Here is a 26,348-nt window from a genome sequence, read left to right on the forward strand (position 1 = left end):
TATAATATTTTATCGGCAATTTCACCTTTTTTTATATTGGCAATTTTATATTATAATTTTAAAATCATATGCTCTTGGGGGTATTTAGGATATGATTTTAATATGGGCCTGATTTTGTTGATTTTTAAGATGCTCAATTTCTTTTAGAGAGTTATGAATTTTGTTATTACGCTTTTATGGTACTGTATGCCGAAATAAAGCTGAATTTAATTGAATTGAATAAAGGAATGGTGTGTTTGTCAGTCCTGCATTTTGTCCATCTGCCAGTCGGTCGTCCATTGTACTCTGGAAAAAGTAGTTCAAGAATATCGTGGCAGACACTAATATTGTGAACAAAATATTGAGGGGCAAAATTTCAAAAGGTAAATGCATAAAGGGGCATATGGATTTACTATCCTTAAATCCACATCTGTGTACCATGAGTTATATATATATTGTAAACGTGTACAGATGTGGGTTTAGGTACATAAAATCTATACTTACTTACCTTTCGATATTTGGTCCCTCAGTATTCTAAGATATTAGTGTCCCAAGATATTTTGTCGTTAATATTCAGAAAGCATAGGGTGCTGCTTCTGTGTGTTGTTTGTGATCCTGGGTGTCAGTATTTGTTTCAGTCTGTGTGCACAGGAGCCTTTGTGTTTTCATATGTGTACGTATGTCTGATTTTTTATGAATATATGTAGCGTGAGGCGGTTTACAGCAGCATGCAATGGTCGGTTCCACTCCTTCCTGGCTTCAACAATGTTCCAGAGCAAGTCCACCTCCACTACACCCATTTCCATCATTATACTGAATATTTTACAAGACTGTCCTTTTGCCCTCCCACACCGTGTAGTAAACTTTGCCAAATACAACAAGAATCCAAGTAATTGATACATATTTGTTCAGTCTGGTTCTTTCCATTTACAAAAGTACTGTTCTTCAGCAGTGTTAATTTAATTAGTTCAAAATCAAAATAAACCGAACCAGACTGCAACTCCCAGCATGCAGTGGAGTTATTAACTGAACTAGCAGAACTACAGACAAGGTGCCAAGTGGCACAGAGTAAGAAAAGCACAGTTACAAATAAGTGAGAGGAACATTAATTAAACTTCCAAAGAAACACACAAATGGACTTATGTAAGCCCTGATTCATAATAAAGAGTTAAAATCAGAGTGTGTCCCGCCAGAGAAGACTCACATGAGAAATACTACAAAGGATGAAAAAGAAGCCAAAGACCTAGCTGCCTGGGCTGGGATGATCCATACTATGTCTGATGTGCCAGGTGACGGTCTCTCACAGATCCTAGGAACAGACCTTGATAACCTTGGAAAACAGTTGGAAAAAGGGGCAGTGGACTTACTGTCACTGATAATTAAATAAAAGAGGTAAGGATGTGCATAGTAATGCCCCAGTTACTTACCAGTAATCTTCATTCATCCGAGTCCAGGTCTTCCACGACGCAGTCCTCACATGTGAGATCTAATCTCAGTCCTGCAGAACCTGTTCCCTAGCTGACAAAAATGTGTTCCTCCAATATGGCTGCTATTACCCAGCCACCCTTGTAAAGATGAGGAACTACCAGGTCAAATCACGTTAACTATCCAAGCACTATACAGCCGCAAGAATAAGAAACAAAATATAATCATTCACATAGTCCTAGTGGGAGGGTTGGATGTAGGAATATATCAGGAAGGCCTGGACTAAGAGTAATAAAGATTACCAGTACGTAGCCAGGGCATTCCTGACTATGAAATGAAAAACTGGACACACTCCCCAAAAGAAGTAGAAAAACCTTCCCCCAACTGAACTCAATAATGTGGGAGAATAGTCAGTGGAGAACTCCAAGTAGCCACACAGCAATTATCCCTGAGTGAGGCTCATTTGAAGAAAGCCAATGAAGCTGATATACCTCTTGTTGAGCTACCCTGAGAATAGAAGCATTAGGCAATTCCTATCTCTTGATAATAGCAGACAATCCATTTAGAAAAAGTTGCTGTAGAAGGACGAGAGCTTTTACTGGGGACACCAAACTTAACAAACAGGGGGTCCACCTGCCACAAGGAAAATTCCTTTCTAAATAAATAGATAATGCTCTATGAAGATCCACATAAGCTACTCCTCCTCTGGCGAGGTGGAATGGGGAAATAGTCAGGAAAACAATGTCCTCTGAACAGAGAAACATAATCAACACTTTGGGTTAAAAAGCAGGACTTGGGCAAAGGAAACCTTATAAGGAAAAATGCTTATGAAGGGTGAGATGAAAAGTAGAGCCCCCAATCCCACTGACTACACAATAAATCCACTGCAAAAGAAGCAATGATGGAAACTCCCTACCCCTAGCAAGTCTGGATTGCTGCCCATTAGGCTTGAATGGTGGATAAAGCCAAACTCAGAAAGCCATTTTGCAAAACATCCAATAATTTTATGGGCTCACTAAGTGTAAATATGCAGATTCTTAGAAACACATCAGTGCTCAAAACTGTGTCAATGGAATTCATACACCCTACAGGTGACAGGACGTCGAGAGAGTTGAATAGAGTCCGCCACTTCCATCGAAAACCCCTGTGCCAGGAGAATGACCTGCTCAGTAGCCAAATCCCCAGATTCAAATGGCTGAGAGACTTTTGAGACAGACTAGGAAAAATCAAGGCGGAGAAATGAAGAGGAAACTTTCATGGTGGAGATACTGCTAACTGAAGGAAAAGAGGCCACCGCAGCATCCTTGACCACCCCAGTACCACCAGCAGGACCTTGGCCTGATCTTTTGTAATCTTCTGCAAGACTCATGAAATTAAAGGAAAAGGAGGGAAGCAATACAAAAGACCTCAAGCCCACGTTATCAAGAAAGCATCCCTTGGATAAGCGGCAGGAGAAGGAATCAGAGAGCAGAAGTGAAGGAGATGGACATTGGATGCCTTGGCAAACAGTGTCCAGCCATGGGAGTCCAACTTATGAGAAAGGCCAAGGAGCCAGATTGAGGGGAATCTAGGATGAAAACCTCCCGCTCAGCTAGTCGGCAGGCCCGTTCTCCTTTCCTGGAAGATACACTGTACTCAGGGAATGGAGATGATGTTCTGAACATGAGCAAATCTCCTGAGTGAGGAGAAAGAGTGAGGCAATCATCCCTTCCTGCCAATTCAAGTAGACTCTCACAACTTGATTGTCTGTTACAAATTGGGTCTCTAGTTGGCTGAGGAATGCAACCTGTCCAAGTAGGCACCACAATCCTAGTCAGGGTAAGTCACAACATAAACTAAATCATCCTGTGCCTACCCTCGGGTAGCTTGGAATAGAGCAGGTAGGCTTAATTTAGAAGGCAAAGTGTAAAGTATGTGTGCAATAACTCATATAGTAACACTGTGAAAACACCACAAAAAGTACTCCACACCAGTTTAGAAAAATTGATAATATTTATCTGAATAAAATAAGAACAAAACTAAAAGAATTCAATATGCACAAGTCAAGCTATCACCTTTTAGAGGTTTAGCAAGTCTTAGTCCATAGTAATTAATGGATGTATCTTTTTAGCACAAAGTACCTGGGATGTGTCAAAAATAACGACTGAGAGGGCTGCAGAGGAGGTGGTACATCGGAAAGTATAGCGATGTGTTGATTTTTCTGGCGCTGCAGAGGTGATGTGTGGATTCCTTCCTCACAGGCAAGGTGATGCTTCAATCTTCGGGTGCGCAGCCTTGGCTCCTTAATGAAGTGCGGAGGTATTTCGACACCCAAGAACAATATGTTGAAAATCCAAAATGCGCTGAGAGAATGAAACTGGCGCTGCATCAATCTGGTAGGCACTGTGGCGATTTTGCAGCTGCAAGACAGGCACTGCGTTTATTCAGCATGCAATGAGTCGATTTTTGCAGGGGTTGCATTGATTTTCTGATGAGGTGGATTTTCCCTCTTTGGTGAAGTCTTTATTGGCCCTGAGTTCAAGCCCTTGGAAATCACTTGTGGGGGAAGCAAAGTCCTTCCACCAATGTCAGGGAGCAGCAGGCAGAAGGGCAACAAGCAGGAGAGCAGTCCTTCCAGAATATCAGTCCAGATGAGTCCTTTGCGCAGCACGGCAGTCCCTCTGTCAGAGTCCAGTTGTAGGTCCTGAAGTGTCTTATTTTAGGGGGTCACAGATCCAGTATATACACCCAAATGTGCCTTTGAAGTGGAGGAGACTTCAAAGAGTGGTTTTGAAGTGCACCAGTTCCCCTTTCAACCCAGTCCTGTATGCCAGGAGATCCGTGGGGGATTATCTGTCCTTTGTGTGAGGTCAGGTCACTAGCCTTTGAAGTGTAAGTGAGAGCCCCCTTCCCGTCCCTGCCCAGGAAGATCCATCAGTATGCAGAAGAATGCAGATGCAGCTGAGTATCCTGTGTTTATGGCTGTATGGGTGGAATGCATAAGGGAAGATATCAACCAGCACAAACCAGACACGGATTGGAGACAGGCTGTAAGGCGCAGGCAGCAATTAAATGCAGAGAAATGCCTACTTTCTAAAAGTGGCATTTCTAAAATAGTAATGTTCAATTCAACTTCACGACCATTCCAACTATACCAAACATGGAAATTCCACTCCTCTCTGATCAGAAATTACCACTTAAAAGTAAATAAGGGAATTTGCAATGCTGGCGTATGAGAGGAGCAGGCTTTACATTAGTGAAAAATGACTTTGGGAGTTTTTCACTACCAGGACATGTAAAATGTACCAGTACATGTTCTGTCCTTTACTTACACAGTATCCTTCCCTATGGTCTACCTAGGGCCTACCTTAAGGGGTGACTCATATGTAATAAAAGGGGAGTTTAAGGGTTGGCAAGTAGTTTCAAATGCCAAGTCGAAGTGGCAGAGAAACTGCTCCCACAGGCCTTGCAATGGCACGCTTGAGACAAGGTAAAGGGGCTAATTATGTGGGTGGCACTATCAGCCCTGCAGGCCCACTAGTAGCATTTAATTTACAGGCCTGGGACACATGTAGTGCATTTTTTACTAGGGACTTATAAGTAAATTAAATATGCCAATTGGATATGAGCCAATGTTACCATGTTTAGGAGAGCGAGCACAAGCACTTCAGCACTTGTCAGCATTGGTAGAGCATGCAAAGTCCTAAAACCAGCAAAAAAGAGATCAGAAAAATGGAGGGAGGCAGGCAAAAAGTTGGAGGAAGACCACCCTAAAGCTGTCATTGTTCATATGAATGGATACTGATTGATTCCTAATCATAGAAAGGAAGAATACCAAGGCTGCCTTTAATGCTGCTAACTCACTCTAATTAGAAAAAAAGTGGGACTCCTGCGAGCTCCATCTGCTCTGAGCTTTGGCTCCTCCTAGCACCGCCTCCCATCCCTTCTTGAAGACATTTGTGCAAATGATGAGGAGAGAAGGCTGATTCAATTGGTATTCCCTCTGTAGGCTGGACAGAGGGAGCCACCACTGTAGATCTGCTTTTATTTGCTGGATTACTTGAAACAAAGATTTGTAATTCTGTAAAAGGGGGTTCCAATGAGCCAGAAGATCATGAACCAATGGGTATAGGTGGATGCTGCTCTATGGGACAACAACCAGGGTAGAAGCCATCTCCCCTTGCCTCCTGAGCCACAACCTTGCTAAAGCTTGATGCATCTCCAAAAGATGTGACAAATGACACTTCTCTACGTCCATGCAAAAGAGCGTTCTAAAGAACTGCAGAGTCTGTGCTGGGTGAAAATAGCATTTCTGGAAATTTCAGAAGAATCCTAAATCCTGGAAAAGACCACACACCTCTTTGACATCTTCCTCTTCCTTAAAAAAGAAGAGAAGGCAATTAAGCAGCAATCAAGATAGGAATAAAATGGAATATCTCTAATATGTAAAATACCTACCAGTGGAGGCAAGATATTTGTAAAACCTTGTGGGGCAAAAGTCAATCCAAAAGGAACAACTCAAAACTGGTAGGACTGACCTCCCACCAAGAATAGTAGAAACTGATGATGTGCTGGAAAATGTGGATCATAAAGATATGCATCCATCATATCCAATGAGGTCAGATAGGCTCCTTGCAAAAGCATCAGGAACATACTCTGCAGAGTTACCATTTTGAAAGTTTTATGTGCTAAAAAACTGTTGATGTTGTTGTGAGGTTATTTTAGCAGCTTTTTATGGGCATGTTATTTTAGCCATAGGCCTGCAGCTTGAGCCCTTTAGCTTAGTAACAATTCATTTTATTTCCTGAACAGACGCTTCATTCTGCTGTGATGTTTTATTTTCTTTTATCTCATACACTTTTAGCACAGAAACTGTTTTCATTCTTTTGTCTGACATTCTCGTTCTGTGCTCTGCTCAAGTGAAAGCACCACAATCTTTGCCACTTCACAAGAAACATATGTGTTCTTACGCTAGGGCAGTTTTCTCAGAACACCAGCTGTTTTATTACTAAACAGCTCTCTGCCCCTGTACATTAGAGGGAGAGTTCCAGCCGGTAAATTGTCACTGCATGCTGTTGCTTCACTGCAGCTGTCTGCTGAGACATGACGACTTATCCGCCTATATGGAAAAGTACTCTCAGTAGACCAACAGCCCTGTTCACTACTACCAAATTCAGGTATGGGGGACAGTGTTTTCTTAGGGATCCTGAAGGGTGGATTAGGGCTAACACTGCTGTGCTCTAATAAAGTACTTTAGAGGTATAGGTAGGAATTCCAAAACCTAGCCGCCTGACACTATGGTGGGACTTTTCTTGTGTTTCACTTTCTTTGTCACCGCTTTTCTTATGTTTCATTACCCATATCATTGCAGTACATGCAATTTTATCTAGAATACAATCGATTTTGCTAAAGTATATTGAACCAATTTTTTGCTTCTGTTTGTCTTTGCATGTGTGAGATGAATGTAACTGAGAGAAACGGTTGTGATCTGTTACACCACAATTTCCTTGAGAAATCAGAATGTCATGTGCATGGCTGCCACAAGTCACCACCACACCCAGGTGCTGGGGAGGTACTGCTAGCTGGCAGAAAGGGTTAGGCCACAGTTGTCACATGGTGTGGAATTGGGCTCAGTTCCCCACAACCTGGTGGTGCTGCCACCCGAATCCAGCAGTCTCATTGATAAAATGAGAGCCAACACAACAATGTCACAAGATCGAGTATTGGTTGAAAGCATTCTGAAATTTTCTGGAAAAGAAGAGAATTGAATAATATTCATGGCCATGCTTCTGGAACTGGGACAGTTTCTGCTTTGAAGAGGAGCTTTTGGATTATACCCAAAAGTGATCATCCCAGCTGGAAAATGCCAGGTAGAGGAGTGAGCCTAAAGCAGGAGGGTGGGGTTCCTGAAATCTCTAGATTTTATTCTTCTGTTACCACCTTCACAACCCACTGATTCAAGACCGACTGTTGGAAATGGCCCTTCTTGCAGGGTCATCCCTAAACTTTTTGCCTTCTTCCTCCTATTTTTTTCTGACCTGTGTTTGTTGGCTTTAGGACTCTGAGCACTTTACCACTGATAACCGGTGCTAAAGTGCATATGCCCTCTGTGTAAATTGTATTGTTGATTGATTTATCCATGATTGGCCTATTTGATTTACTAGTAGTCCCTAGTAAAGTGCACTGGAGGTGCCTAGGGCCTGTAAATCAAATGCTACTAGTTGCCCTACAGCACTGGTTGTGCCACCCACATGTCTCAGAACTGCAATTGCAGTGTCTGTGTGTGCAGTCTTGCACTGCCAATTCGGCTTGGCAAGTGTACCCACTTGTCAGGCCTACAAATTCCCTTTTCATACATGTAAGGCACCCCTAAGGTAGGCCCTAGGTAGCCCCATGGGCAGGGTGCAGTGTATGTTAAAGGTGGGAGATGCACTGATGTGTGTTACATGTCCTAACAGTGAAACACTGCTTAATTCAGTCTTCACTGCTGCAAGACTTATCTCTCTCATAGGTTAACATGGGGGCTGCCTTTAAATATTGTTAAAGTGCAGAGTCCCTTTGAGAGCAGACAGAAATGCGGAGTTCGGGGTCCCTGAACTCACAATTTAAAAATACATCTTTTGGTAAAGTTGGTTTTTAGATTGTTAGTTTGAAAATGCCACTTTTAAAAAGTAGGCATTTTCTTGCTTAAACCATTCTGTGACTCTGCCTGTTTGTGGATTGCCTGTCTGGGTCATTTTGGCAGTTGGGCTGTTGTGAATCCCCTCTAGGCAGTGAGACAAAGGGAGCTGGGGTATAGCCTAATATCCTGATGTGCCAGGTGTGCTAGCGTGGAGGGAGGAGTGGTCACTTACATCTGAATGGGCTGTGCCTCCCCTCTCACAATGCAGTCACCAACCCCCTGTGTGTGTCTGAAGCCTAACCTGGCCCACGCAGGATCCTATAAATAACAGAGACCTTCCTTTGAAGTCTGCCAACTTCAAAGGCAGAAAGGGGTATAAGTAGTGGACCCAAAACCCCAGACTTTAGATTTCTTCAAGATCACTTCTGGAACCAAGAGGAACCTCTGCCAAGGAGAGGAGCTGAGGAGAAGTGCTGCCCCTGCTTGTGACTGTGCTTTGTTGGGCTATCCTGCAGTTGCTGCTTCTGCCTGTGAAAGGGGACAAAGACTGAACATTGTTGTGCTTATGAAGAATCTCCAAGGGCTTGAATTGAGCTTGTCTCCTATTTTGGTGTCTCAGGGTCATCAAAGACTTTCTCTGCCAGCACCTGGACTCTCTGCTGAGACTCCTGCCCTGCCAAGTGGTGCCCTATCCAGTCACTGGGCCCTTGAAAGGTGAAATTAGCAGATAAGAGTTGAAAATCCATGCACAGAATGCCGTGTGGGGAAATTTTCGATACACCGTCTGCAAAGCAGCAGATAAACGACACACTGCAGGCTTCGCTGCTAAAATCAACACTCCACCTGCATCGCGGCTGGGAGATCGACACATCACGGCTGGAGAAACGATGCACAACATCTTCTTGTGGCTGCTGATGACACAAACCCCACTCAGAGCAGTTTCCTAACACAGTGCAACAGGAATTTCCATGCAGCGTCCCTGTGCGTCAAACTCAACCCGACTCTGCGCGTATCCGAGTGGCCCCATCTGGAAATCGACGCATCGCTCTCTTGCGATGAAGAAAAACAACACATCACCGACCCAACCGGAGAAGAAAATGCAGGGCCTCCCTTGCGAGGAAGGAATCGACGCATCCCTGCATTTTCTGATGCACGCTTGCCTGTGCTGCTTTATTTTTGATGCTGATCGGGTAGTTTGTGCAAAATCAACATTTCCATTGTTTTCTATGGAGTAAGACTCTTATTCTTTTGAAAATTCATATTTTAACTTGTGTATGTTGTTTTTTTGTCGTTTTTGTCTTGTTTGATTTAGATAAATATTGCCTATTTTTCTAAACTGGTGTGGTGTCCATTTTGTAGTATTTTCCTCTGTATTACTGTGTGTGTTGGTACAAATACTTTGCTTCAAAGTTAAGCCTGCCTGCTCGTGCCAAGCTACCAAGATGGTGAGTGGGGGTTAACTGAGTGTGATTCTACTTTACCCTGACTAGAGTGAGGGTCCTTGCTAGGACAGGGGGTAACCTGACTGCCAACTACAGACCGCATTTCTAACACTGACCTACTGGAAACAAAGACGACAACCCCCAACTGGCATTTCCTGTTGACAGTCAAGCTTTTGGATGGGGGGCGCAGCAGATTGGGACTGGGGAATTTCTCTATTCGGAGCCACTCAGCCATAACCCATCCCTTGAAAAGGCTGTAACAATCCTTTTGCCCCACCTGAAGGAAAGGCTCTTCTGTTTCTAAAACCTTTTTTGTCTGGAAAAGATCTTAACCACAGTGAAAAGTTTCTCATTTTCTACTGTTTCTTTTAACGTTCCATACAACTGCTGACGAAACAGTTTGAACCTATCAAAAGGCAATTTCAGCAAAACAAAAGTTTGCCCTACGTCAGCTTTCTACGCCTTTATCCAGACATGACGGCGGGCAGAAATTTCCACCCCCTGAAGCTGCTGCAGAAGCACACAAGTTGTCAAAGGTTCAATCAGAGAGAAATTTACTTTTTTTCCAAGAGGCTAAGGAGAGATGAACAATCTAGACCCTCAGTCATGCGATCGGCAATGGCCTGAACATTTTTTAATAGAGACTGCTCGGTGTATTTTGTGTACATGTTCGTCCTAATAGAATAACTAGAAGTAGCATATGAACAGTTCACTGCACCTTCCACTTTTTTTCCCCAGGATCCTGAGGTGATGCATCCTCTGGAATTATATTCCTCTATAATGTAAGTCTTGGCATCAGGTTATCTACTTTGACAACCACTGGAAATTCATCAGAGAAATGATCTACTTGATAACGCTTAGCCAGAAATCTCGGAATTGCATTCTTGTCCACTTCCTTCCACTCATGCTCCAGAACCCGCCTGCTAGCCCTATGCAAGGGAACTGACTCTGGCTTGGTCCTTTGATACTGTGACAAAAATTATTCATTCTCAGGAGTAGAATCTGCGAATAGTAGATTTTGATTTCCTCACAAGTGCAGAAGCACTTTAAAAAGTTCAAGTCCCTTAATAAAGCAAGCTTTTCTTCCTTCCTCAGCCATGTCCGTAACAGGTCCATCCTTAGAATGTTAGCTGGGGCTGGTCCTTTCCTAACTCTGAAACTCTAGCCATTGATGGTGGCTCATTCGAACCACCAGACAACTTCGCAGCTGCCTCTTTCATGTTTGCAACAATAAAGCACTGGAAGTATGGCAGAATCTCAAGATAAACAATATTCTACAGACAAAGTATATTGCACACCAAACGAAACCAATGAATATTTTGTTCAAACAAATTCATCAAATTAAATGCAAATCAGGCAAGCTCCACTGGACTGGGTTCTGCCTCTGGCCCAATTAACAATTATCATGAACCAAACCATCAGAGTGGTTCGGAACCATTGTGCACTGCGGTCAGTGAAACTTCACACAATTATGACATAAATCAATTCCAGTTCATTTATTTTAAACATAATCCCTAAATCAAATCATTCTGAGTTTGACATATAGGCAAAACTAAACATACCTGTATTGTTCACAACGTGTTGTTATGTACAAACAGTGCAGCGGATACAGAAACTTCTTGCGTTCCATTCACTTCAGCAATTAAAGACAACTCAATGCATTTCGGGAGGACACAGTCCCTTCTTCAGGGGTAACTGAAAACCAGAACATGGGAAACAAAACACAGGAAACCTGGAGGAACATTACTCACATTTGAACAATTGTAGTAATGATGCTGTGCTATAATGATTAACATCTTCCAATTTCAAGTGAACTATTACTGATGTCAAGGACATGACCCATTAGGAATGTGCTCAGCACAATAAGCTCTTGTGAGTGCAAAGACTGAAAACAACAGTCTGTGTATTGAGAATTCCCCTACTGGGAAAACATGCTAAAACATGTCAAACCGTGCAGTGCACTGTCTTCACCCTGTATGCTGGTTAAAAACCCGAAGGTGCCGTCAACTCTCATATCTCACTGCATGCAAACATTCAGAAAATCAATCAAGATCACCGAAATCACAGGATGTCTGGGTACATAGTCACAATCCGTAGGTATAATCAGAGATTTATTGTTGTTCATTCTATTACAGTGTGTAAAAGATAGTGAATGTGCTACCACTGTTAATAAACTTTAGTGCAGTTTGGACAAACCAACAAAAAAATGTGCTCAAAACAATATTCATGTTGTAAAGAGGTCAAAGTACACCACAGCATGCCCCCATATCCATCAGTGAGTAAATAAAAGGTTAACACAACTTACTAATGAAGTAACTCTAGTGTGAAAAGCTGAAGCGTCTCATGGAAAATACTAGAACGTCTTCCGAGTGAAATCCAAACAAATTTTAAAGTGAAAAAGTTGAACAACCCATAAAAAATGACCACAGCATGAAAGCAGGATCGGTAATATTTAATAGAGTACTGAATCCCGTGTAATACCTTGCTGGTAAAACCCAGCAGTGCTGATACTTTGCTTGACAAAGTATTTGCTGAAAACACAGATTCAAACCATCATGACCCCAAATCGACCTCCTGAGACAAAAACAGAAATGCCACCCATAATTTAACAAATACCAAAATAAGGGGTTCATTATGAACACAGTAGTTCAGACTGCCATGCCGCCGCCGGCGGAAAATACTGCCACTGGCATGGCGGTCTGAGCCGCCAGGCTACCGCCGACAGGCAGCCTGACGATGGTGGAAATCATTATCTGACAGGGCAGCTCTGCCTTTTTCCTCCAGCCTTTCCCTGATGGGTTCCTCTGCTGGGGAGAGGCTGGTGTAAGGGGTGCTCCAGGCCCCCATTGGGGCCCCCTGCACTGCTCATGCACTTGGCATGGGCAGTGCAGGAGCCCCATGCAGTTCCCCGTCACGCAGGTCACTGCCCGGTTTATGAGCGGTGATCTATGCGACAGGTGCTGCTGCACCCGCTGCACAGCGGCATTGACAGTGGCTCCATGTGGAGCCATCGGCAATGTCCCGGCCCTGCATTCTGCTCAGCCGGCGGGCGGAAACACTGTTTCAGCAGAATGAACATAATACAGCCAGCAGGGTCTCAAGGGGGCAGGGGGTCTATGAAAAGACCACCAACATGAGCACGGCGGGGTTTCCCGCTATGTTCATAATGAGCCCCTAAATATTAGCCTTGAGAAGCTTCAGCTTTTCACACTGAAGTAACTTCATTAGTAAGTTGTATTAAACTTTTATTCAATCACTTACAGATGAGGGGGCATGTGGTGGTGCACTTTGACTTATTTACCACATGAATATTGTTTTGAGCACATTAATTGTCTGTCGGTCCTAAAAGCAGTGCAGTTTTTAGGTTGAGGGTAAGCGTTCGACCATGTGTATACTTTTAGTATACTTCCTATGGCGTAAAGCTATTTCATTTGTTGGTTGCAGTGTCCTTTAAAAATTCTTGCTCGCTAGTGGTGAGTTCTGACTTATTTACCACATGAATATTGTTTTGAGCACATTAATTGTCTGTCGGTCCTAAAAGCAGTGCGGTTTTTAGGTTGAGGGTAAGCGTTCGACCATGTGTATACTTTTAGTATATTCCTATGGCGTAAAGCTATTTCATTTGTTGGTTGCAGTGTCCTTTAAAAATTCTTGCTCACTAGTGGTGAGTTCTGACTTTTTCTCCCTCCTTTTTCTGTTTCAAAGCAGTGACCAACTACTGTATTATTATTATTATTCCACTTTGGTTTCTTTATCTGTTGCTGTAACGGATTACTTTTGTCATTTCATTGTTGCTCACTTTTCAGTGGGGGTGTTTTAGGCTGGGCAGCAAAAAAACGATGGATTAAACCCAGATCTGTGACTGGGGGTGAATGTTTGACAATGTTCAGCATTCCGTCCATCACTTGTTGTTTTTGCATTTTTCGCCCTAAGTGGGAAGGGTATGCCCAGACGTGGGTCCCGTGCTTCCCATGCCACTGGATTCAAGCTAGCCTGGCTGATGAGGGGTGAAACCCCGAAACCGGTCCCAGGATGCTTGTTTCCAGTCCAGGGAAGACCTGGCCTAGCAGTTCGGGCTGGACTGTTCCCATGGGGAACAGGGTCAAGACTGATTTGCATATGGCTGGGTCCAAACTGGAATGGCATGGGCAGCAAAAAAACGATGGATTAAACCCAGATCTGTGACTGGGGGTGAATGTTTGACAATGTTCAGCATTCCGTCCATCACTTGTTGTTTTTGCACTTAGGCTGGTAGCTGCCTGAGTTTAATTGCAGCATTCCGTTCCTCCCACCTCCTCTCACGTTGCTGACATTTGTTTTGGCTTTATTCCAGTGCTGTCCTTGTTTACCTCTGCCTCCTAAAATAAGCTTATTTTAAAAAAGAAACACCCGGTGCCTAAACATTTAGCTCACTGCCTAGGAAAGCCACAATATGCCTTTCTGGTAGAATGTAGCTAAACCTAGAGACAATGATGTGAAACTTGCAAAGCTTCAGCTGGATTCTCTCTCTCTCTCCACGCCCCCTCCCTGCCAGCCTTCAGAGACATCCACACAAAGGGCATTGCTTTTCTATCAGAGCTTTGTTGAAAAGCACGTAAAAATGCTTGCAACACTTTTCGATCTGTTAACATAAAAAACTTTCTTTTCCAATTTCTGTTCAGATGTTTACATAAGTTGAGGTAGTGCTGTCATCTTCTTGTCCCTCCTCAAGGGCTTGCGATTTCGGCTGTCACTAGCCACCAGTGACTACCAAAATATGTCAGGAGAAGACAAAATTATGAGGCAGGGTTGAGCAATTTATATGACAAGAAAAGTCCAGTTCTGAATTTACAATGCCAATAGCTCTAACTCAAGAAAATGCAAGACCTGTTCCATTGCAAATGCTTGTTTAACAGTGGTAGCAAATTCACTATCTTTCACATATTGCAATAGAATGAGCAATATTAAATTTCTGATTATGCCTATGGACTGCAAGTATGTACCCGGACATCCTGTGATTTTGGTGATATAGATTGATTTTCTAAATGTTCGCATGTGATAACATATTGAGTTGACGGCACCTCCAGGTGCTTTAACCAACATACAAGGTGAACACATAGCACTGCACGGTTTGACAAGTGTTTCAGCATCTTTTCATGGTAGTGGAGTCCCAAATATGCTGACTTATTTTCAGCCTTTGCATTCACAAGGGCTTATTGCAGTGAGCACCTTTGTAATGGACATGTTCTTGACAACACTAATAGTTCACTTGGAATTGGAAGATGTTAATCATTATAGCACAGCATTGTTACAACAGTTCTTCAAACCTGACTCATGGTCCTCTTTTGTATCCTGTGCTTTGTTTTCTATGTTCTGTTTTTTAGTTATCCCTGAAGAAGGGACAGTGTGGTCTCAAAATGCATTGGGTTGTCTTCAATCACTGAAGTGAATGGAACTCAAGAAGTTTTTGTACCACTGTACTGTTTGCACATAACACCACATTGTGGACAATACAAATATCTTTAGTTTTGCCTATATGTCAAACTCAGAATGATTTCATACAAGGATTGGGTTTAAAATAAATGAACTAGAATTGATTTATGTCTAAACGGTGTGAGGTTTCACTGTCGGCATTGCACACTGGTTCGGAACCACTCGGGTGGTTCTGTTCTTGAGAATCTCAAGGAAAGCACCTTCACTCAGATAAACCATGCGTCATGAGCAGAAACTGACTGATATTTCCTGCATCGGCTGGTTTCTAAGTAACTGAAGTCTTGTGGCTTCTCCCGCTAGGCAGCGTCCCACAATGCGCCATCTTGGATCAGGCACTCTATTCATGCGAAATAGTGCCTAATTCAGCGCTCTGCATTAAAGAGAAATTATCCAACTCTAAGTCAGGAACAGAATCAGTAAATTGCAGTAAAAAAGGGGCTTAAATTATGGGTCCTTCATAAACATTGCTAAAGCAATTCTATGTCAGCATCAGAGGCTTCGCATTATGCTTCTCCTTCTTCAATTTATTAACCTAAAACACACAGCAGCCAATGGAAATACCTTTGCGCAAAAACTACATTTCCCAAGCGTTCTATACTGACAGCATATCTTCTGCGCCCAGGATGCCTTTCTACTGCATATATAAACCCCTTTAGCGCTATGTTTGTCCTCTTTCTTTTCTGCTCACGTTGAGATAAGTACACGTTTTTTCTTCTTTTCTCTGTTGCGCGTTTTTTTTGCAGGTTTGCGCACTTCAAATAGTCAGGGCCGCCTTCCCAGCACCCAACAGGGGTACAAGGAGGCAGGGACATGTTGCACGGTAGCGCGAGGACTGCTCAGTTCTATTTCCAGCTCGCTGTTTGTGCAGCGGGCAATTTCCCCTGTCAAGTCAGGACGAGAGGGTTTCCACACCTCATGGCTTGACAAGTTAGAGCCTCCTGCCACGCTTGCCCTCTTCCAGGGCAAGCTCAGGCCATACAGGTTCTCTCTTGAGGGGCAGTTTACAATAATTTTACAATAATTTCATAGTAATTCTACGGGTTGTAGCTGTAGTTAGATGTGTCTTTGCCTCCTCCCTGCGGCCGTTGTCTCTGGGTTGACCCCCATCTACCACCCATATTATTGGAAGGCAGATTTATCCAGGTGCTTCACCTGTCCACCTAAAAAGGGAGAGCATGACATGCCCACCAACCTGTCCCTTGACCAAGACAACGAAGATCTAAGACTGGCTGGTGACATTGTCCATGCCTTAGATGCATCTGTCATCCAGTCAGTAAACAGAGCGCTAGCAGTCGCAGTTCAGCCCACCCCCCTCCAGTTGAAAAGATACTCCCTATCCTATCACCCCCCATGGTCCAGAACCCACTGCAATCCCCCTCCCCAACAGGCTGATGACCCCCCACCACAGACTTCTGACTGACCTGACACGGCCACCATGGCCCTCATGTTCCGCACCTTGTCAACAGATCACACCTACTCAGCACCTAAACCTTCCACCTGTGAGTTCCCCTCCTCCTGCCCTCCCCAGGACAAGGACACAGGCGAGTCCCCTTCCATCATGTCCGATTCAGATGATGACTCCCAATGGGCCCGCAAACGCCACTGCGACAGCCCTCGTGACTTGTCTTCCCCCTCCTTTTCCAGTTCCTTACCCACTTCAGACTCGATCCTAGACTTTAACCCTGACAACATCATCCATCCCCATTCTTCTGGCTGGTACCCCCATCGGACAGTCATCGAGTATGCACACACCACACTGTGCAAGGCTTTTGACAGTGATGTCCGGAATAGACTCCGATCTGAATGCCCACGCCCTGACATACCCCTCAAAATAGACAGAGACCACAGAGCTTGACGCTAATCTTGAAAACTTTCCTCAGATAATCCTCCAAGGAGCCTAAGAAAGGGATTGGCAGGTCCTGGAAGGCCTGTCACAACAAACTCCTTGACCTTTCAGGACCTCTGTGCAAAATAGTTGACATGGCTGTTGCGGCAAAGCAAACTTACACCCCTATAGATCCTGACACACTGGCGGGATGGGCACAACGCGCCCTGTGCATTCTGGGGTATGCCAACTGCGCGCTATCAGTAGAACGCAGACGGTCGGTGCTCATGTGCATTGACCCAAATCTTACAGAATTGGCAAACGCATAGCCAGGCCCATTAGTAAATGGGATGCTATTTGGAGAGAAATTAGTCAAGGATCTTGGGAAATTTGTTCATACATTTACAGCATTGGACAAGACCCAGAGTTCTATCCAAAAGGTCCCTAACCAACTTATTTTTTCCAAGGTTGGCCGCTATAGAGAGGGAACGTCTGACTGCATTCCCTCTCGCAGCTCCCAACCTTCCACCTCAACCGGAGACCATGGCTACATCATCCAGCCCAGAGAAACCTTTTACCCTGCCAAAGCGCGAAGTGACCGATCTCGCTTCAGCAGAGGCTCCTTCGGCACCCAATCTGGTTACAACCCTGGAGCCAACATCCAAGGTAAGGTTGATTTCTCCCACCTCCATGGTGTTGGGGGGCAGGACACAGATGTTCTTGACCAACTGGTCTTCTCTGATGTCCGATCCATGGGCCTGAAGACCATAATGGGGTACAAACTGGAGTTCTTTGGGGAACCACACCCGTCACCTCTGTCATCAACTTCATAGCAGAGAGGGCTTCCAGCAGTATCGGCTATAGCTCCATCAATAATTATCGATCAGCTATTTCTGCAGGTCACGTCTTTCTTAAAGGTAAACCTATTGGAGAACATCCCCTGGTCATTATGGTTATGAGAGGTATCTACTTATCCAATCCTCCTCTTCCAAAGTATTCTGCTCTGTGGGATATTAATATCATCCCAAAGTTCCTCTAAAGATGGCCAGCTAATTCAGATTTGTCTCGGAAACAGTTATCAGCTAAACTGACTCTTTTGTTATGCCTGGTCTCCTGCAGAAGGGTGTCCAAAGTCAAAGCCTTGGACATTTCAGTCAGAGTCTGTTCTCCAGATGGAGTCACCTTTTCCTTAACTAGGCACACCAAGACCCTTTCAAAACAAACTACCTACTCTAGCTTTCCAGCAAACCTTAAGCTTTGTATTGTCCAGTGTATGAAAGAATAAGAAAATCGCACTGGAGCATTTCGCCAATCCAATGGGGCCAACCCCTAATTGCTCTCCAGAAGCCATTTCACCCCATGTCTTCTGCCACTTTAGCTTGGGTGAAATGCATTCTTTCAGTGACAGGCATAGACACTTCCAAGTTCGGTCAAAGGAGCCATGGCGTTTAAGTCTTTCAACCTAGGCTCTCATCTTCAAGATATCATGAGGGCACCGTATTGGTCTACTGATTCTATGTTTAAAACATTCTACTACAAAACAATTATTGATGTGGTTTCCTTGGTTCTCCAACAGCTTTGAACAAGCATAAACCGAAGCCTCCGGTCCTAACATAGAATAAAAAATGTTCTAGCTCTGTGTCAAGAATTTTCAATTCTATTAAGGAATGGAGGCGAGGATTATCCCGCCCTTTCGCCTCTCAATACAAAAATAATTATTCTACAATGTTATTATGTGCAGTTGGGTTGATGGTGTTTTCCCTCCCATCAGTATTAAGTACTGTTTGGATTGAACTTTAATCCGGAGTTCTAGGTGTTATGATGCCTTTATCTCCATCTCTTTCAGAATCTGAACAAAATAATGGGTGAAGGAATTTGGATCTTCCACCTCTGCTTCCAGTTACAGGCCTGGTCGGTCCTTTGATGATGTTGATACTTGGTTGTTCCGATGAAGTTTACTGTGGTTGTTCTACAATTGGGGCGATATCCAGTTGTCGGAAGATGCTCATGAGAAGAATCAAGCCGTCAGCCAAAGAAAAAGGACGAACATGGCGCTAAGGGGTTCAAATATATGCAGCAGAAGGACATCGTGGGTGCAGAAGATATTCCGTCAGTATAGAACGTCTGAGAGATGTAGATTTTACACACATTTTTTTTCATTGGCTGCTGTGTGTTTTATGTTAATAAACTGCGAAGAAGGAGAAGCATAATCCTCGCCTCCCTGACCTTAATAGAATTGACAATTTTTGATGCGCTAGTTAGAAAATGTTTTAGTCCTGTACAAGCACTTATGTGAGGCTGCCAAAAGACCCACCTTCTCGAGGAAAGCCAAAGGGCCTATAACTAACAACAATTTGCTATAACAAATCTAAAAGTGAAAGACATAAATTTCATAAAACAATTACACTTACCTGCAGCAACTAAGGTGTCAGGGTCCAGAAAGCAAAAAACAGGATATGACACAGAAGTTTCCCCATTTTTTCCAAGAGTGGCAGGGCAATACCAGCCCTATTGGAGAAACTAATTTTTTGTCAGCTAGGGAAGCTGCGAAAGGAAGATTTCATCTCACATGTGAGGATTGGATGGGGAAGGTGAACTAAGAGGTTGAAAGGGATCTTCAAACAATTGTCATAGTTCTAACACGAGGCTGTTCTGCCTCCAGACAGATTTGCTTCACCAAGCTTGTGCTTGTTTTTTTTTTTTTTTTTTTTTACATAATCCAGTCCCTCTCACTCCACTTCCTGTTATTTCCAAGCACATAGAACTTTGCCCTTTAAAAGAAGGAGGGTGGTAACCTACTTTAACAAAGAGGACTTTCCTAAGGATAGGGCCACTGGAATTATGCATCAGGGGAGGGCCAAACTATGCAACAGGATTTAGTTAATTATGCAGCAAAATGTGGCACATTGTGTAATAGTATTACTTCATTATTCCATCATTTTTAAACTTGGTAACATTATCTAGGCACTGGTTGCACCTCATTAGTACCATTTTAATACCCAAATGTAGCACTAAGCAACAAAAAGATGACAAGTCCAGCTTTGCAAAGGGCCTTTCACTGTGCAGTAATGCGTGTTGCTGTAGTTTTAGTACATTTTGAACCGTTTGGGCTAGAAACAAAATATTTTTGTTGTTAAAATCTGCAGATTGTGCTGCAGATCATGGATTATGTGGCAAATGTGGCCAAAAATTATTGCGGCCGAACAATCGCATATATCCAGTGGGCCAGTCTAAGGGTAATGAAGATCACCGTAAGTCACTTTTTCATTACCCCAATGGAAGTCCTCCTCGTCAAAGTTCTTACACATGGCGATATACCCAAGTGCAAAAATAACAAAAGACACAATTATATGCATCTGAATCATAAATATGTTTACAACAATGAATTCATCACTGCTTGGAATACCAATTTGCCAAAAATGTCTGCATCACACGAGAACAGATCCAATATGTAATGGGACAGACAGGTATTGGAACTGACCCCCTGCAGATTTCTTGTAGGGAAGTCCCACCTGCCTCAGCCCAACAAGTGGCTACTGGTCTGGTAGACCTGGCCACGACCCCCTCTGGTATCTACCTCCAAAGAAGATCAGGCCTAAACAATCGCCTTTCTGACCCATCTACTGATAATTGTACCAGATGTTTTCCCCTTTATATGCCGAACAATGCGAAACAAAAAGACTGAAAGGATCGAAAGGTCTTAGTGCGGTTTAAGTATACCAAAAGAGCTCTTCGTACATCTAAAGAAGATGGAAAACTGAAAACTGGTAGGATTCTTTCCTGAGAGCAATACCTGTGTGATCCAGTGGCGAAACGCAACACAAAGTGATAGAAACAGGAAGAGGAGCGGGAGGGGGTTTGAAAAAAAAATACCAGTCAAACAAACAAGCACAAGCTTGGCGAAGCGAATCTGTCTGTTAGACATATGACGAGGAGTACTTCCGTGGGGGTAACTGTATGTACCTCGTTTGGTAAATACCTCACATTTTCCCAATTTAGAACCTGATCTGGAGCCCTTCTTCAATGGTAATACTCACATACTTCGAAAGTTATCCTAATTTGAAGGATGCTGTACTTGGAATCATCTTGCATGTTCCCAATATGCCAAATACTTTGCACGTGACCAGCCTTACAATCCTTTCTTATTCCATAAAAACGAGTACACGCGTACTACATGCCAATGGGAGTAGTAGGAAGGGATACCTTTAATCACCATATTAAAAGTGACAGTTATCCCGCCCCGGAAATGACGTCATATCCGGTGGCTGGGACTTCCGGTGTCCCAGAAAGCCCTCCCCGGAAGTGTCGTGCATGGGGGTGTCACGTGGTTTGTGAACACGTGGTGTCACGTGTTAGCCCTGTGTCTGGGTCCTAGCTCCTGGGTTTTGGCCTATGAGCTGTGTAAAAAAGTATGACTTAGTGTTGTGCAAGTGGTTTCAGAGCCTGAGAGGGACAGGTCTGGACATGTCAGACATTCATGCCCAAGTGCCAGTTAGGGGGCCTCTGCACAGGGCTGCAAAGTGGGCGGTCTGGTCAAACCTCCACACTGTTGGCTAATCCAAAAAATAAATAAAGTGGGAATGGTCAAATGCTGCTTATGTTAGAGCCAGCCTATCAATGTAGAGAGGTAAATCTAAAACAGAGGTGGGCCTGCATTCTTTCATGGGTTCCCAGATGGTTTAAATTAGAAACTGACCCTGTAATTAAAAGTTTGAAACACCCCAGAGGTTGTTGTGGCATGGCTAATCTAAAACAGAGATGTGCCTGCATTCTTTCAGGGGGTCACAGATGGTTTAAATTAGAAAACTGACCATGTAATTAAAAGTTTGAAACACCCCAGAGTTTGTTGTGACATGGCTAATCTAAAACAGATATGTGCCTGCATTCTTTCAGGGGGTCCCAGAACTGACCCAGTAATTAAAAGTTTGAAACACCACAGAGGTTGTTGTGACATGGCTAATCTAAAACAGAGATGTGCCTGCATTCTTTCCAGGGGTGACAGAGGTGGGGTTAAATTAGAAACTGACACAGTAATTAAAAGTTTGAAACACAACAGAGGTTGAGGGGCATGGCTGATCTAAAACAGAGATGGGCCTACATTCTTTCCAGGGGTGACAGATGTGGGGTTAAATTAGAAACTGACCCTGTAATTAAAAGTTTGAAACACAACAGAGGTTGTTGTGGCATGGCTAATCTAAAACAGAGATGGGCTTACATTCTTTCCAGGGGTGACAGAGGTGGGGTTAAATTAGAAAACAGACCCAGTAATTAAAAGTTGAAACACAACAAAGGACAAGTATTGCTAACCTATAACAGATGCCTATTTTCAAGTCCCACCAATCACAGAGCCCAGGCATAATTACCACTGTGATCCTAGTATAAGAACCCCCCAACTTCACAGGCCTCTTTTTTTCTGAACTACATACTGACATTTGTGGCAAGCAGGGACGCATCAGGACATCATGGATGGAAATATGAAGGGCAGAGTTCAGACTGGTGCTGCTAAACATCTTCTACTTAAGGTCTGTAACAGTGTGGTGTGTGTGTGTGTGTGTGTGTGTATGTGTGTTTTACTATAGTTTAACAATGACATTAGCACTAACCTGTTTAACTATACATAGACACGTAAAAATGCATGCTTTTAAAAAATAAATAAAAAATAAAAAAATTAAAAGCTATTAGTGTATTTTTGAGATACTGTAATTACTTTGTGGGGTGATTTTGTTTAAATGGTACTAGTGGGGGCTTGTGCTATGTATTTGTCTGTATTTTTATGGGGGCATAGTTATTTAATGGGCAGTATTAGTATTGCTTAACTTGTACTTGATGGTTCTGGGCCTATGTATGGGACCTGTATTTTTGAAGTTCTGCACTTATTTTGAGGGTTGGTATTGTTTAATTGGTACTTGTGGGGCCCGGTGCTCTATATTTGTCTGTATTTTAGCGTGAGCGCACTTATTTTGTGGGGGTGTATTGGTACTGCTTAATTTGTACATGGGAGTTCTGGGGCTGTGTATCTGTCGGTATTTTCTTTTTTTTAAAGTCTGCACATGTTATGTGGGGCTGGGGTTGTTTAATTGGTACTAGTGGGGGTAATGTGCGTTGTATAGGCATGTATTCCAGCGCAAGCGCACTTGCGATGTGGGGCGTATTTGGACTGTTTGATATGTACATTGTTGTTCTGGGGCTGTGTTAAGTCTGCACTTGTTTTGTGGGGTCGGGTCTGTTTAGCTGGTACAGGGCTGTTGTGGGGTTGTGTAGCAGTCAGTATTTTTATATGAGGGTGTATTTAATATGTGTAGGGCTGCTGTGGGGCTTTGTATGTATTTTTTATTTTATTTTGGAGGTGTAATTTGTTGGATGGTCACTGTATACTGGGGGGTCATACATTTAATAGTAGGCTTTAGGGGTAAATGAGGGGTGCTCTGGGGCCCCGGTTATTCATTTTAGAACACACAGCTGCAGAGAGCAGAGTCCTAAAATGAATAACCGGTGGGTCCCCAAATCAATCCGTTGCTCTAGGATGTGCAATTAGGGCGTTGCTCTCAGAGCCCCACGTGGGCTCTGAGAGCAGCTTCAGGCATTCTTTTTTCTTTTTTTTTTTTCTTTTTTCATAAAGCGTTCACAGCGGCGACTGCAATCGACACTGAGACCTCGTTATGAAGTTAACAAGGCTCTGCTCGAGGCCCACTAGGGCTTCGAGCAGAGCTTTGTTAACTTCATAACGAGGTCTCAGTGGCGATTGCAGCCGTCGCGGCTTCCTCGTTATGAAGTTAACAAAGCTCTGCTCGAAGCCCACGTGGGCTTCGAGCAGAGCGTTACTAGCTTTATAGCGAGGTCTCCGCGGCGGCTGCAGCCGGCGCGGCGTCCTCGCTATAAAGTTAACAAAGCTCTGCTCGAAGCCCACGTGGGCTTCGAGCAGAGCGTTACTAGCTTTATAGCGAGGTCTCCGCGGCGGCTGCAGCCGGCGCGGCGTCCTCGCTATAAAGTTAACAAAGCTCTGCTCGAAGCCCACGTGGGCTTCGAGCAGAGCGTTACTAGCTTTATAGCGAGGTCTCCGCGGCGGCTGCAGCCGTCGCGGCGTCCTCGCTATAAAGTTAACAAAGCTCTGCTCGAAGCCCACATGGGCTTCGAGCAGAGCGCTACTAACTTTATAGCGAGGTCTCAGGGCGGCTTCAGCCGCCTGGAGACATCGTTCTCTGGACAACGGAACTCTGTTCGGAGGTCTTCAGACCTCCGAACAGAGTTCCGTTGTCCTGGGAACGTGGTCTCCGGCGATTCTCTAAAGCCGCTGGGGAATCCCCCCAGTGGCTTTAGAGACCCGCCTTGAAGGTTTAATTACCGAGAATGCCGCGTTTGTTTCAGCGGCATTCTCGGTAAATAAACCTTCTTCCGACCGGCTCACCGAGGCCTCGGGGAGTTCCCGAGGCCTCGGAGTCGGTGCTAGCCGCCAGAGTGCGGCGTTTGTTTAAAAAAAAAATTAAATAAAAAGTAATGGCCCGTGGTCAGGGCCTGTGGGGGCCCCTGGGCCACAAGCGCTTGGGTCCTAGGGCCCTTACAAATAAAAAAATTAATAGCGTTTTGGGGTGGCAAGGGGATTGGGTCCCCAAGGCCCCATAGGGCCCCATTTAAAAAAAAAAAACAAATACAAATAAGGCCTTGGGGGTAATGAGGGCCCTGAGCCCGAGTCTCAGAGGTCCCCAGGGGCCCCACAGGCCTACCTTTAAAAAAAAAATATATATATATATATATATATATATTTATTTATTTATATATATATATATATATATATATATATATGTGTGTGTTTGTGTGGCACGTGTGGACAGGGGTTTAGGGGCCTACAAGGTAGTTTTTTTTAAAAGCATGTAAATAAAAAAAAAAAAAATGAAATAAATTAAAATAATAATGATTAAAAAATAACTATCCCTGCTAAAAGCTTTTCAGACCCCTCAAGTACCCCAGCCCACTCACCTTAGTTCAGGATGGCATTGGATCTGATTTTGTTGCCTTGAAAAAACCCAGGACCTCACACATGTTGCATCCACATCCGGCCATTTTCTTTTTTTTTTTAAAACAAAGACTGTGTGGTGTTGGAATTGGCTCAGCTAGGAGTTTAGACTGAGCTCCGCCCCCACACATGGTTCACAGCCTTGTTCAGCTAAGGTGAAAACCAGGCCTGGATCCTAGGATCCACTTTCCAGTCTATGTCTTATAGAGACAGTCCTAGAGGTAGTATTATGCAAGAGCGCCACCATGTGGAATTTGTTTATTAAACCGTGTATAGTTTTTGAGAAAAGTTTTACAGTTGTCAATATGTATTTATACTTACAGAACATAGGGATGCAACAATTTGAATCTTGACATATATATATTTTAAATTTTTTTTTTTTTTTTTTTTTTTTTTTTTTTAGTCCAACCCATGTTGTGCTTTTATGAAGGGTTCGGACGTAGAAGATGAATTGTGGTATGTTTAAAGGCAAATCTGTCTCTCTTGTACACAGGACTGTCAAGAGTCTGGGGAACCCCCTGTGCAAATGGAGACCGTGCAGCAAGGTGAGTTACAGGCCCTTGGTCGTTCTGAACGACGTTGTCAGGAATGTTATTTTTATTTTACTGCTAATGGGAACCCATGTGCTTGCATAGGTTATGATGCTGAACTCAGGTGCGCGCTTGCCTCTCTCCAACAAATCCTTCATGTTCAAGATGGGTCAAACACCTTGTCACAGGCTAACGTTACTGCAGGTAAATATTAGGGTTCTTTTTGTAACCCTCTCTGAAAACCTAACAAGCCCTACAATCAGACCTATATTTGGTCATCATAGTGAGTTCGTATAGTCTATGTATTATCTTGTATGTGTAACATTATTTTTTATGTTTTTTATCCCGAGGGGTCCCTGTGGATGAAGCGATCCGGAATTTGGATGCAAAGCTTAAAAGCCAGCCCCGCAAAAGGAAGTCCCCTGGTTCTAAGGACGGCCCGCCCATTAAGAAGGGCCCCTCAAGCCGGAAAAACCATGGTGAGTTTAAGAAAATGTAGAGTTTGGTGTATACAGTGCAGCGTGTGTCTAAACGTCTTTCCGACCCATAGGTATAGCCGCTCTAACTAGCCCTAATCTATATTTTGCTATCTTTACATCCTAGAATCATCACACCAGAGCTCCGGAGACGCCTGCCCTCAGCCTAAGCCGCGGATGTCATCTTTAAAGGTCTACACTGGGACGGTTCAAAACCCCACAAAGTCATCGGTACTCGTGAGCCAACCCGAGCACCGAGACCCACCTTGCAACATCTCCACATCCGTCGCTCCTGGACCAGGTACAACTCATAACGACACCACATCATCCATCATAAAGGGAATACCTAGTACAGCGGGCACTTCTGCAACAACTATCCCGGGTTTGGGGTGTGACCATCCGGACATTATCGTTCTTACAACACCAAGCGCCCAACTGTTTGCACCTTGTGAAGCCTCTGGAGGGTCCCCAAAACAGTGCAGCAACCCTAAAATAAATCGGCTGTCCTTAAAGAATCGTAGGAAGAAGTTCCAGAACCCTGAGCAACAATCTGGGCCTCTAGACCTGTCTTTTAAAAATTTTGTTAA

Source organism: Pleurodeles waltl, chromosome 11 (genome assembly GCF_031143425.1).
Source record: "Pleurodeles waltl isolate 20211129_DDA chromosome 11, aPleWal1.hap1.20221129, whole genome shotgun sequence".
NCBI lineage: Eukaryota > Metazoa > Chordata > Amphibia > Caudata > Salamandridae > Pleurodeles > Pleurodeles waltl.